We start from the raw sequence: 14404 nt of genomic DNA, 5'->3' as shown, positions 1-14404 counted from the left end.
TTGAACACTTCTAGCATTTGTGTACAAACATCTATAATTTCCCAGGCAAGCTAGGCCCGCCACCTTCCTCCTGCTGCCTTCAAGTACTTGAAGATGGCGATCATATCACCTCTTAGCTGCCTCCTCTCTAGGCTAAACATGCCCAGCTCCTTCAACCTTTCTTCATAGGACTTGGTCTCCAGACCCTTCACCATCTTTGTCGCCCTCCTCTGGACCTGTTCCAGCTTGTCTGTATCCTTAAAATGTGGTGCCCAAAACTGAACACAATAATCCAGGTGAGGTCTTAGCAGAGCAGAGTATATATATAAAAGGTTTGCTTTATTCAATTGCATTTGACCTCATGGTTCCACGAGGTTGAGTATTATTCAAAGGATAAGGAGCAATAACCCAGGGGGCCCAGGCTTGGGTCTCTGACTGATCTGGACAGGAGTTATGACGTATGTTTGTAAACACATGTATGCTTAGCGAACAGAAGCCCAGGAAGGGGACACCAATCACAACAGATTGGGAGAGAGAGTTAATTCCCCTGTTCCTTCCTACACCTTGTCCACCACCCAGATTTCCTTATTTCATTTCATTTCCAGATTTAATGTCTAGTATGGCCCTCAGAAAATCAAGCAATCATAGCTCTGTGAAGGAATTTGATAGTATACTCCCACCAAAAGTACAGCTTCCAGAATTCTTTCAGAGATCCATGACAATCTGATATCACACTGATATCAGATTGTAGTACACATATCTGACACCATCAGAAGTCTGGAGCACTAGTCAGGACAGGACACACGATTTAGTGCAGGCAGGGTTGCCAGGTCTGTGTTGGAAAATACCTCAAGACTATGGGAGAGGATCCAGGAGAGGGTGAGGTTTCGGCATGCCAATCCCCAGGTCCCAGTGGGGGTTCTTCCACTTTCCCAGGCTCCTTCCCACCCCCAGTCAGCTGACCAGCGGAGGGAAGCCCTGCCCCCAGAGGACCATGTGCCTTTCTACTTTCGGAGGCTTCAGTCTCCCATTGGAAAGGCTTCCTCTCGGGATGGTGTGTCTGTGTTACTTGGAAGAAGAAGTTGGCAGCAACTTGTGAGTAAAGAGACCAATCCCTCGCTTCAGAGTCGCCAGAAATTGGGGGGGGGGGGACATCTGCTGAGCACTTCATTATTTCCTATGTGGAGATCAATTCTCATAGGGTATAATGGGGAATTGTTCTGGAGGTTTTGGGGGCTCTGGGGGAGCTGTTTTTTGAGGTAGAGGCACCAAATTTTCAGTGTAATATCTAGTGCCTCTCCCCAAAGTACTTCCCAAGTTTCAAAACGATTGGACCAGGGGGTCCAATTCTATGAGCTCCAAAAGAAGGTGCCCCTATCTTTCATTATTTCCTATGGAAGGAAGACATTTAAAAAGGTGTGCTGTCCCTTTAAATGTGATAGCCAGAACTCCCTTGGAGTTCAGTTATGCTTGTCACACCCTTGTTCCTGGCTCTGCCCCCAATGTCTCCTGGCTCCACCCCCAAAGTCCCCAGATATTTCTTGAATTGGACTTGGCAACCCTAGTGGGGTTTGAGGGGCCTCAGCATGGTACAATGCCATAGAATCCACCCCTCAAAGCAGCCATTTTCTCCAGCGGAGCTGATCACTGCCAGCTGGGGATCAGTTGTAAAAGTGGGAGGTCTCCAGGCCCCACCTGGAGGCTGGCAACCCATGTGCAGGGCATACCTCACAAAACAGAGGGCCAGATGGTAAGTGTCAAAGAGGGAAGCTGGCCTTGGAGTTGATAACACTTGAATCTTTCATTCTCCAAGGGGTCATTCACCTCCATGCTGGAGAAGGGACTTTACAAGGTGCTATCATATTTTCAAACACATGCCTGTTTATTACCTATATGATGCTGCCGGCAAGCCCTGCACACAAATGACACAGCTAATTCTATCACATTAAAGTTCTCTTCCCTTAAGGATATCAGTCTCACCCAGGCAAGAAAAGCAAATCGCAGGACAAAGAGCAGCTTGAGGCTTGTGTGGGCAGGGGAGAGTGCCAGGCAGTCAACACTGATCTACCTAGTAATAAAATGGATGAGTTGAGAAATTGCAGCCTGATAAGGAAAGAGCCCCATGGAGCAGAATGGTAAAGCTGCAGTACTGCAGTTTGAGCTCCCTGCTCAAAACCTGAGTTCGATTCCAGTGGAATCTGGGTTCAGGTAGCCGGCTCCAGGCTGACTCAACCTTCCATCCTTCCGAGCTCAGTAAAATGAGTACCCAACTTGCTGGGGGGCAAGTGTAGATGACTGGGGAAGGCAATGGCAAACCACCCCATAAAAAGTCTGCCATGAAAACATGAAAGCAATGTCATCCCAGAGTTGGAAACAACTGGGAAACAAGCACAGGGGACTACCTTTACCTTTTTAAAGGAAAGGCTGCTTGTTAGAAACTTTACCGACATCTTGGAATGTGGACACAGCAATCTGGCAATATTTTTAACTGAGCCTTTACCCTCTGATGGCCTTGTGAAGAACACTGTGAGCGTTTTCACACTGACCTTACTCGGGAGCGACGTCCCTCTTCACCGCGCAGCATCTGCGTGGATTTCACACTAATTGCTTCGCAGAACCCGGAAGAGCCGCAAAGTCCCGCGGCTTTTGCGTCGCAAATGTAAACTGGCTTTTGGCCAGTTTACGTCGTTCCTAAGTAAGGTCAGTGTGAAAACGCCCTGTGAATTTTGAACTATTTTCATTGATCAATTGATTGAAGACATTTTAATTTTGAATGGAATTCTTTGTTGATAGCCAAGGCCTTAAAATAAAATAGGAATACCTCAGTGAAGATGGTACACCAAATGGGATATGAGCAGAGAGAAGGGAAGAAAGTGTGGGACACAGGTGGAGAGAGAATTTTGTCTGCCTGTATTTCTAGCACATTTTAAAAATCTCATCCTTCCCTCCAAGGAACTTTGGGCAGCATACATGGTTTTCCCTCCCCCAATTTGTAATCCTTATAACAACCCTGCAAGGTAGGTTAGGGAAATAAACTTTGCCCAACATGTTTACCACTGACACTTCTGATAATAGACACCTTAGATGGGAACAATGCATTGAAGAAGAGAAGAGGAAGAGATTGGATTTATACCCCACCCTTCACTCAGTCTCAGAGGAGTTTACAATCTCCTTTTCCTTTCCCTCCCCATCTATTTGCTTTCCTTCCTTCCTCTAAGGGTGGGATATAAATAACAACAACATACAATACACAGGCCATTTCCCCCTGACACCCTGAATAGAAGCAAGCAGCCAGGCTCAGTTAAGTCATGCCAATCAGGTGATATCAAGTCAAGGAGGGCTTCTAGTGTCCTGGCCCCACTGATGGTGCCTGGTTTTTTTGGCCACTGTGTGACACAGAGTGTTGGACTGGATGGACAATTGGCCTGATCCAACATGGCTTCTCTTATGTTCTTAAGTCACCCAGAGAATACTACCAACCTCCAAGAGGAGCCTGAAGATCTCCTGAGATCACAACTGAACTCCAGACAACAGGAATCTCTCCCCATCCTGGTGAGGGTGTACTGAATGACATTCTATTCACATGAGGCCACTCCCTTAAGTGACAAAAGTTGGTTGCCTAGCAATGACCTCTGGCTAGCGGCAAGGCTGAGGGGAAGAGGGAGAGAGGGAGTGACAGAAAAGAGCCATGGTCTGCGAGGAAACACTCCTGGTGCGGCCAGGCCTGGCTGCCTAGTCACATTACTAGGCGGTGGCTATTTTGGCGCCTTTGAAGGATGCATGTGCTGGGAGGCTGTTTCTGTGGGCCATTGATGGGCGGCAGAGTTTTGCTGCCGGTGATGCTTTTCATGAGGCCGGTTAACAGGGAGGACACAGAGGAGATGTGTCTGTCTCTGAGGTAAGACTGTTTTGGTGGTTTGTTCATCATTCCTAGGTGGGGACAGGGGAGTCAGCCAATGGGAGGCCAGAGATGCTGAGTGAGCTATGATGGGTCATTTATTTGTTGAGTGCATGGAATGCACCCATAAGCCAATGGGAGAGCTCTATTTGGCCACCACCATACGGGAATTATTATTATAGATTTCAATCCAAGAAGATAATATACAAATCTAACAAAAATGTTATAGTTGATAGACATTATAAATTCTGATAATTACAAGGGTTTATAGTATGATAGTGAACCGCAATATTAATAGAGAAAAACCCTCAAGATGAAAACATTTTAATTATTTATTTTATTGAAGACATTTTAATGCTGACTTTCCACTCAGTTAGGGTTCACAAGTTGGCATCTGACCTAAAAAAATAAAGATTTGCACACAGAAAACAAGACAATTAAATGGAACACCATAAAGCGAACAAAGGAATATAATGATCTTCTTATAAGCAATTTGAATACGTTGATATGGAAAATTAATTTCTTAGTATGGTCATTGAAATATATCCTCTTAGGGAGAACATAGTTAAGAGTCACGTTGTACTGAAATTAAAAGAGTTATTACATAATGTTCTGATTTCATTTGTAGACTGCCAGAACATTTCATTCAGCTTCAGGAAACAACTAAAAACAAAATAAAAGGAACAGATACTGCCATGGTTTTCCAAAAGAAACCAAGAAATCAACTGAAGCAACGCTCTACCCTAATGCAGACTCGCATACTGCAAACTAGATCTATATTGGTATTACTAGGCTGTTTGTTTTTCAGTTTCACATAAATTTGTATGCATACAAACAAATGCATAGGACAAATAACAACCCCTCATCCATACACACCACTTTCCATCTTTGTCAACTGTATATGGACTATTAAATGTAAAGTTTATCATTATTATAACTCACTTAGAGTCAGGATTGGGAGAAAGGTAGACCAAAAATGCTCTAAATTAAAACAAATGTATATGTTTTTGCAATTTCTGCCAAATATTGGATCAGTTGTATTCACTAGATTAAAGAAGCAGAATGGTTTGTTTGGATTTCAGTTAGCTCTTACATGGAATAGGGTGTGTGTAGTGATAGGATTCTTCAAATATCTGAAGGTGATACCGTAAGTCTATCATTGTCCACAGTTGTCAACTATTCTACTAGTAAGTTCTGCTAGTTTAAGGATGCCCTTGGAAGCAATACATAAGCAGGGTTTGCCAGCCAGTGATGTTTCAGGGCATTTTAATATTGAATTTCAAGTGACAATTTCAAATGGCAAGCACTGATCTTATAGTTTATGCTCACCATCTTTGTTCTCACTCAGTCCTATGGGATGGCTTGGTTTCCTCAGCATAAGCACACTTCCCAATATTTGTTTATTTATTATTTCATATTTCTAATAGGAATGAAAGATGCATGGAGCTTTGATCCTGACGTGTTATAATGGCGAAGATGGCTTATATGAGAGGATATTGTCTTCCCTGTATCACCTGAGAAGCCTAACTAAAGAGAGAATCTCTGACCTAGTCTCAGGTGCTCGGTAACAGCTCACCTCAGTAGCATCTCTCCACACCTGAGAGACCAGCTGTGGTGTAGTGCAGGGGTGGCCAATGGTAGCTCTCCAGATGTTTTTGCCTACAACTCCCATCAGTCCCAGCCAGCATGGCCAGTGGCTTGGGCTGATGGGAGTTGTAGGCAAAAACATCTGGAGAGCTACCGCTGTCCACCCTTGGTGTAGTGGTTTAGAGCAGCGGACTCTAATCTGGAGAACCAGGTTTGATTCCCCATGTCTCCACGTGCAGACAGCTGTGGGTGTCCTTGGGTCAGTCACAGCTCTCTCAGCCCACCTACCTCACAGGATGTCTGTTGTGGGGAGGGGAAGGGAAAGGAGATTGTAAGCCGTTCTGAGATTCCAAGTGAAGGGCAGGGTATAAATTCAATCTCTGCTTATTCTTCAGGCTATTGGGGTGTAGTGGGAAGGAAGGTGATTTTAAACTGCTCTAAGACTCCCTTGGGTAGTGAAGGGCAGAATATAAAAGCAACCCTCCTCCTCCACTTTCCTGATGGGCCATTGCAGCTTCCACAGGATCACAACAGGATCAGGTGACTTGAGGAGTCTGTAAGGTCCCGCCTGACCTTATATAACTGATGTCTCAGGCCTGACCTTTCCATGTGAACTGTTCATTCTGTAGCATAGATTGTGCTAATACTGATTGGACAGAATTTGGAAGACTTCTCTGAGGCTACTGAGCTTCCCTCTTAGAGACTAGCTGCTATCCCTGAGGTGGGATTAAAACCAGAGTCAAAGGGACAGCCTGCACAATACAGCTTCTTCTTAAGAATTCGAAGGAAACATGGCTCAGGCTTGGCTACTTGGAGTCTGTGCTTTCCTCTGCCTCATGCTGGGAGGTAAGAACATCTGAAACAAGCTTTGTTTGCAGGTTTGCAAAACTTAACACCCCCCCCACACAGCTGTTATTGGAACAGCAAGTATTTGTCTTTTCAGAAATAAAGGGATGGCTGAGGAACAACAACAATATGCTTTTATGGGGAAAGCGATAGTGCTTGATGATAGTTTAGTGCTGAGGGAGGTCAAAACCCAGGATAGGATCATTAGCACCAATTACAGCCCTTGCTTAGTTTCCAAGGATCTGATAGTGGATTTCTCCCACTGTCTATGTCAGTGGGAACTGGATAGTGTGGCCTACACAGCCATATTGTCTCCAAGAGCAACTCCACTTCCACCACCACCTCGTTCCTTCCCAAGAATGAATACCAAGTAGACAACTGAGAAAAAGGTAGATTGCGGGGACACAAGTGATTCTGCTCGATCCTGTCATTTGCATTAATTAGACAAAGCAACTGATTTTGCCCCCTCACAGCTGCTTTCCAGTAAGACTTCAATCAGTCCTAAAGAACTCAATAGTTATCTCAAATAACAAAACCTTGAGGGGGTGGACTCTTAACAGACCCAGCCATGTCTAATCAAGGTATATTGGATGCCATTGTTATTTGAAAGAGAATTCCTTTGTTTTGTATCTGGCAAAAGGGAGCTTTGACTCTAATACACATGCCCCCTCTCCAACTTGTGGGTCTGTGAGATGTCATTGGACTCAAGTCTGGCTGTTCTACTGGAGACCAACATGGCTACCCTCTGAAACTATGTTCATTTGTTTTGGTGGCCTTTCTGCTAGGAACAATTTATGAGGTGATGCATTAGAATTTTAAAATTCTGCCCTTTTGCAGCCGATGCTTTCAGGTGCTCACACTGTATGCTCCAGAATTCAGATGAGACATGTGAAGAAACGTGTGAAGTCAATGGGGAATATTCGGGCTGCATGGTCAGGAAAGTCTTTGAAGGTATGGAGAATGTTCTGGCCAGGTGTGGTGTGTGTGTTTTAAAACATTTTTCCACTGTGGAGGCCATGCTCAGGATAGCCAAGTGCAAAAAAGAACACTGCTTCATGTTTCACTCTTTTTCGGCTAGCTGTGTCCCTGAAACTGGACTCAGAATGGGACGGTGCAGCAGACAGAAACAGGATTGATTCTGCAGGCTATGAGCACTGGGGGCATCAGGGAAGAAGAGACTTTCAGCTCCCACCAAAGCCCACCTTATTTTCTCCCTTGACACTCAAAGCCTAGCACTTCCTGGTATAGTTCCCTGTAATACACAATCTGTTCAACATAAGGGTGTCTGCTGCAGGATTAAGGTTAGTACAGAGACAGAACCAGTGTGGAGGAGATACTGTGTCTTGTGAGCACCCCTTCTGTTTGGTGTGCCTTCTGCAACAGTCTTAGCTTGGGCTTTTTAATGGCTGTCCCATGCCTGTGGAACAGTCTCCCAAAATAAGAACATAAGAGAAGCCATGCTGGATCAGGCCAATGGCCCATCCAGTCCAACACTCTGTGTCACACAGTGGCCAAAAAACACAAGTGCCATCAAGAGGTCCACCAGTGGGGCTAGAAGCCCTTCCACTGTGCCCACCCCCCCCAAGCACAAGAATACAGAGCATTACTGCCCCAGACAGCAAATTCCAACAATAAGCTGTGGCTAATAGCCACTGATGGACCTCTGCTCCATATGCTTATCCTGATGGACCTCTGCTCCATATGCATAACTCAGAGAGGTTCCTACCCTCCTGGCTTTGCAAGTGAGGCTGTAAGACACAGATATTCTGGAGAACTTTGGGGGAAGATTGAACCTGACCAAGGGGGAATGTTTAACCAGTGGTGCTTTTAGACTGGACATTTATATGGTTTTAAGATATTGTATATCAGTTGTTTTAGTGTTTCTTGTCCAATTATTTTTAATACTGTTATTACCTGTGTTGGGGTCCTGTGGTGCTTTGGAGAAAGGTGGGGGTATAAGTATTTTAAATTAATATTTTGCAGGTGATAATTTGATTAAAAGGTGGCTGAATTGCTATGATATCCACGATCTCCACCTGTGTTCCACCACCTGGACTCCAGCAGATGGAAGCCGTCATGAATACCAGTGCTGTTCTGATGAGGACTTCTGCAGCAGCAAGCTGTAGTTCCTTTGCAAGTGCAGAGAGTCTACCAGGAGAATTCGCATACTTGGACAGTGGGGAGAGGTGAGCCATTTTTTCCCCATTGTTACCAGCTACTTACACGTCACATGTCAATACCAGCTGACTCAATCATTGGTTTTACTTCAGCAAGACTGTCTGCCATTTAGTAGCATTTAGTGACATCTGAACATTTTCATTCATGCATTTATCTATTTATACATTTATTTGTTCTGTCTTTCTTTCAAAATGTGGTGGGGGCAGCAGTGGGAGGGTTTCTAGTGTCCTGGCTCCACTGGTAGACCTCCTGATGGCACCTCTTGTGCTTTTGTTTTGTTTTTTGCCACTGTGTGAGAGTGTTGGATTGGGTGGGCCAGTGGCCTTATCTAACATGGCTTCTTTTATGCTCTATGTTCTTATATCATGAGCAGCAGTCAGGACATATTTAGTTTTTATACAAGCTGGCAGAATCACCTCCCCACCCTTTAAATTAAGGAGCATTTGAGCCAGTAAGATAGCACTTTGCAAGGATGGGTTTAACTCCTTCAGGCTTTAGGTATCCCAATGTAACATTCTTCTTTCCTTTAGGAGTATCGGGGCAGAGCTTTGGAAGGGTACTTCTTCTTGAGATTTTGTCACTTTTTACAAAAAAGAGAAAGGGTGAATACAGTAATGGAAACAGGGATAAATACTATTAATAGGGACACCAGAGAAGGAATTAAGTAATGTGATATTGTCCTTGCCAATTCTGCAACTAGATTACAGTTATATAACTCTATCTCTGTTCTTAGTTATTCAGTTGAATTAAATGATAAGAACATAAGAGAATCCATGTTGGAACATGTGAAAGACCCATCCAGTCCAACACTCTGTGTCACACAGTGGCCAAAACCCAGATGACATCACGAGGTCCACCAGCAGAGCCAGAACTTGAGAAGCCCTCCCATTCTTACCCCCTATGCAAAAGAATACAGAGCAAGAATACAGGTGGCAAGAGATGTTGGCAGGGATTAAACAGAAAGACAATTTTATAATCACATTAAAAGTTGAAAAATTCATCCCTCTTTTCTCTTCCTGGATACTGAGAAAGTATTTGACACACTGGAATGGAATAATGTTTAGACCTGAAGCAAGAGTTTTATTTATTTATATTTTTGTTATTTCAATAGAAGAATTTGCTATGTTGAACAATTCACTACATCTCCTCCTTCCAATGGAATTTCCATAAAAGAAATTAATAAAAGATCACTTTATCTGCTACTAGATATCAATTCCAATAATGTACTTGGTGGAATTACAAGGATTTAGAGTACATTAGTCAGATGTAAGATTAATAAAGAAAAAGCCACAAGGTCAGTATGTTTATTTTATTTAAAATATTTTAATGCTGTCTTTCCATTCAACCAGGATCCATAAGGAGGCAATTAAACTGGAAAATAAAGATGTACGCAAAGAAAATAGGAGAATTAAATTGAACACCATAAACTTGGCAAAGGAACATAATGATTGTCTTAAAAGCAAATGGAATATTTTGATAGGGAAAATTAATTTTTTAATATTGTCATTGAAATATTCCCTTTTACACAGTTAAGAGTCATGTCACACTAAGATTAAAATAGTTAATACACAATGTTCCCATTTTACTTGTAGGTAGGTAGGTGCTTAACAGAGACTGCCAGAACATTTTTTCAACCTGAGGTAATTAAAGAAAAAGCAGAAGAAATGGGCCGCTGCCATGGTTTTTCAAATAGGGCCAAGGAGTCTAGTAAAGCAACACCCTATTCTAATGCAGATTCACATACTGCAAACTAGATCTATACAGTTACTATTAGTAGGAAGATTCCCCCCCCCCCCCATTTTGTATAAATTTGTACACATGGAAACATATACAAAGCAACAAATAACAAACCACTGTCTGTTGTCTATTTATTTGTTTGTTTATTATTTGGGCTTTAATAATGGGCTCAGAGCAGCTTACATCAGAACAAAATTTAGTGATCTAAGTTAAATCAAGTCATATCAACAACCAGATCTCTCTTGGGCCAGGGATCACCAGGAGATTTTTAGTACCTGAGCTTAACACTGTATTCAGGGCATATTGAGAGAGGTGGTCTGAATATATGCAGATCCCTGATCATGAAGGGCCTTAAAGGTCAAAAACAGCACCTTGAATTTGATCTGGTGTCCCACTGGAAGCCAGTACAGCTCATGTATCACAGAATGAATATGTGCTGCTGGAGGGGTCCCAGTTAGGACCCACACAGCCACACTCTGGACCAACTGGAGCTTCCGGGTCAGCTCCAAGGGAAGGCCTGTGAAAACCGAATTACAGTAGTCTACCCTGGAGGTAACCGTTGTGTGGATTGCCATAGTGAGGTCAGAGTGGGCCAGGTAGGGTACCAGTTGCTGAACCTGGTGCAGTTGAAAGAATGCCAGTCTGGCAACTTTCATGACCTGAGTCTCCATTGACAGGTTGACTTCCAGAGCCATATCCAGGCTCCTGATGGTGCCAGTGACAGGGGTGCTCTGTCAAGAATTGGGAGTTAAATACTGTGATGTGCTGGCTAACTATTTAATAAAACCATTTAAAAACCTTTGTAAATTATCTTTTTATACTTCATATTATAACAGAGGTTCATTCTCACATTTCAATATTACAAGAAAAGTCCTATGATCACCTGGATGTAGTCTCATTTAGTCAGTGGACTTCCTCAGAAGTAATCCTTCCAGGGTTCCCAGCCTCTTGTAACAACACAATGTAAATGCTCTTTTGCAACATCTTCTACGTCAAGTTTTCTCATCCACTCAATGACACTTAAGTGCATGTATTTATATTTGGAGCTTAAGCGCATCCAGATTTATTCTTTTAACCAGATGCACAAGCCTTCTGGAGTTTGCTGGCTTTTATAGCTCTCTACAATATTTTTACTAGAAACAAGCTGTTCTTTTAGATGGCCAATCGCTCTTCTACTCTCTATATTTATTTATTTATTTATTTTTAATTTTAATTTTGATCAAGCCATTCTTTTGACGATAAATTAGCTCAAAGCCACTTAAGTGTATGATTTTAAGCAGGCCAGTTCTGTGCCTCTGCTGAATGCAAAAACCTCTTAGAGTCTACTGGCAATGCCCTATGCAAAGGACTGAAACACTTTGAAGACCATTGGTCTTTAAAGAATGGTATTTAAATTAGAGTTAGTGTTTCAGTCCTTTGCAGAGGGCATAGCCATTGTCTTCGGGTACTGAGATGTGACAAAGTGAGCTTTGATTCACAAAAGTTCATACCCTTGTAAATTCTGTAGGTCTCCAATGTGCTACCGGACTCAGATTTTCTATACATACCATTAGACTAAGGAAGGCCTAAAACCAATGAGACAGACCTAAAGCCATTTTGATAAAAGTCATTTTTCAAAGAGAGAAATGGAGTGAAATTTTCTGCTGTTCCATCCAGCCAAATCCAATATAGGCCTTGGCTGGGACCTGAGATCAAGACAACTGCAGCATTCGAAGTGTAAAGTTCTTGCAAACAAACCACTCCAAATAACACAAACAGCAGCAATCACTGCCAAAAACCCCTAAGAGGAGAGGACCAGAAGTTATGTCATTGTGCCAGCTCAACAATCTAGAATTCACCAAAATGTCTGTAGTTTAACCCTAGAGTTTGGTGTGCATCCTAGAACCTCATGCTGAACTGATTATGTCACTTCAGTTGAAATATTTACTTCAATAGATAACATGATTGGTTATGTCTGCCATGAAGTTTAAAGGCTTATGGAGGAATTTCATTCTAGGAAAATATTATATGATCATATTATCTACTGAAGATGTCATAGTTGATAGTCATAAATTCTCATACTTACAAGGATTTAGAGTAAGATAGTCAGCTGCAAGCTTAATAGAGAAAAAGCCTTCCAGTGACCACATTTTAATTATTTATTTCATTGAAAACATTAGTGCTACCTTTCCACTCTGTTAGGGTCCACAAGATGGCATTTGACCCCCAAAATAAAGATGTGTGCACAGAAAACAGTACAATTAAATGGAACACTATAAAGTTGAACAAAGGACTAGAACGCTTCTCTTAAAAGCAATTTGAATAAGTTGACCTGGAAAATTAATTTTTCAGTAAGATCATAGGAATGTTTCTCTTTAGGGAGAATGAACAGTTTTAAGAGTTATGTTGTATTGAACTTAAAATAGTTCCCATTTCATTTATCGTTAAGTGCTTAACAGAGACTGCCAGAACATTTTATTCAACTTCAGGAAACAATAAGTTGCAGCACTGCCATGGTTTTAAAAAAGGGGCCAAGAAGTCCACCAAAGCAGCACATACTGCAAGCTAGATCTATACAATTATTATTAGGAGGCAGATTCCTCCCCCACCAGTTTTATGGAAATTTATACACATAGATACACACATATATATGAAAAAATAACCCATGGTTAAGGATTACAAAGAATACAACAGAATTAATGGCAGCTTCTGGAATATCGTTATCCAATAGCCTTTGGATGCATGCGGCTGCGGTAGTGTGACAATAGTACAATATCCCAAACAATGTGTGGATGCAGCCACTGTTATCCATGCATTATATATAGTCCCCCTTTGATACATTCTCATCTCAAATGGGAGGGTGGGGGAAGATAAGAGAAAAAGAACAAAAATGTATCAGTATCCAGAACTTAAAAATCCAGAAACAAACAGAAGGTCCCAAACAACTTAATATGCCTCAAACCATGTTTATCGTATCAAAAACTGCAAGTAGTCAAGGTGATCTCTTTAGAAAATTTTTTTATGTAACTGTTTTTAAATGTATTTATTAACCGTATTTTACAATTGCTTTGTATAATAATCATGGTATATACCATGTCCTGTTAGCTGCCCTGAGCCTGCTTTGGCGGGGAGGGCGGGATATAAATAAAATTTATTATTTATTATTATTATCAGAAAAAAATTCAAAAACAACAGCATAAGATGCTTTGAACTAGGATTTACTTATTTTTTTTGTTTACCCTGTCCTTCCATCAATAAGCACTGGGGGGGGGGCATATATGGCTTTCCACACTTTATCATTACTATGACTGTGTGAGGCTGAGAAAGACTGACTTGTCTGAGATCATGAATGAGCTTCAAAAGCACAGAGTCTTACTCTGAGCAGATGAGTTTAGGATTGCTCCTATAATGAGCAAGGTATCTAATTGAATTTCCCAATTTTCCTGTTATCAGCACATAATTCCATACTGTTGCTGCTGATTGCTGCTTTGAGCTATAAGACTATGCAAGATAGAAACATTTAAAGCAACAAAATCAAACTGTACAGTGCATTTTGTCTCCATAATTGCTGCCATTAGGTATTTTTATTTTGTACTGAATGCCCTTTTATGGACCCCAGGCCAGTGCACATGCTTCTCCAACATTTTATCCTCAAAACAACCCTGTGAAGTATGTTAGGCTATGAGGTATATTGTTATATATCATCTTTTAAATGTTGTATTCAATTGCCAAGTTACAGAACCCCCCAACCCCCTGGTGGTGGGGGAATAGGCCACCCACACACCCATCTCTTGCTCTTGCTTGATGGAGTAGCAGGGGAAAAATAGGGTGGTAGTAGAACCCGATCACTGCATATGTGATGCTCTAGGAGCTTCCCCATATCGCTACTCTTTTTACCATAGAGATGGAGAGGATTCCTAGAGCATTGTGGTAGTGGTGAGATCACTTCTGGGTACTTGCCTGGAACTGAGGTCACATCATTCACACACACCATTTTCCTCTTCTTATCAACTTTGTACGGACTGTTAAATGTATGTTACTTTTAACACCATTATAACCCACTTAGAATCAGGAAGGTCAAACAAAAATTAGGAACCTCTTCCTGACTGTTACAGCGGGTTTTTTTTTAATCAAAAGCCTTTATTGGCATATATCAGATTATAAACAAATAAATAAACAGCTACAGAAATAATAAAACAG

This window comes from Heteronotia binoei, chromosome 5 (assembly GCF_032191835.1).
Source record: "Heteronotia binoei isolate CCM8104 ecotype False Entrance Well chromosome 5, APGP_CSIRO_Hbin_v1, whole genome shotgun sequence".
NCBI classification, from domain to species: Eukaryota; Metazoa; Chordata; class Lepidosauria; order Squamata; family Gekkonidae; genus Heteronotia; species Heteronotia binoei.
Note: the sequence above shows the minus strand (reverse complement) of the source record.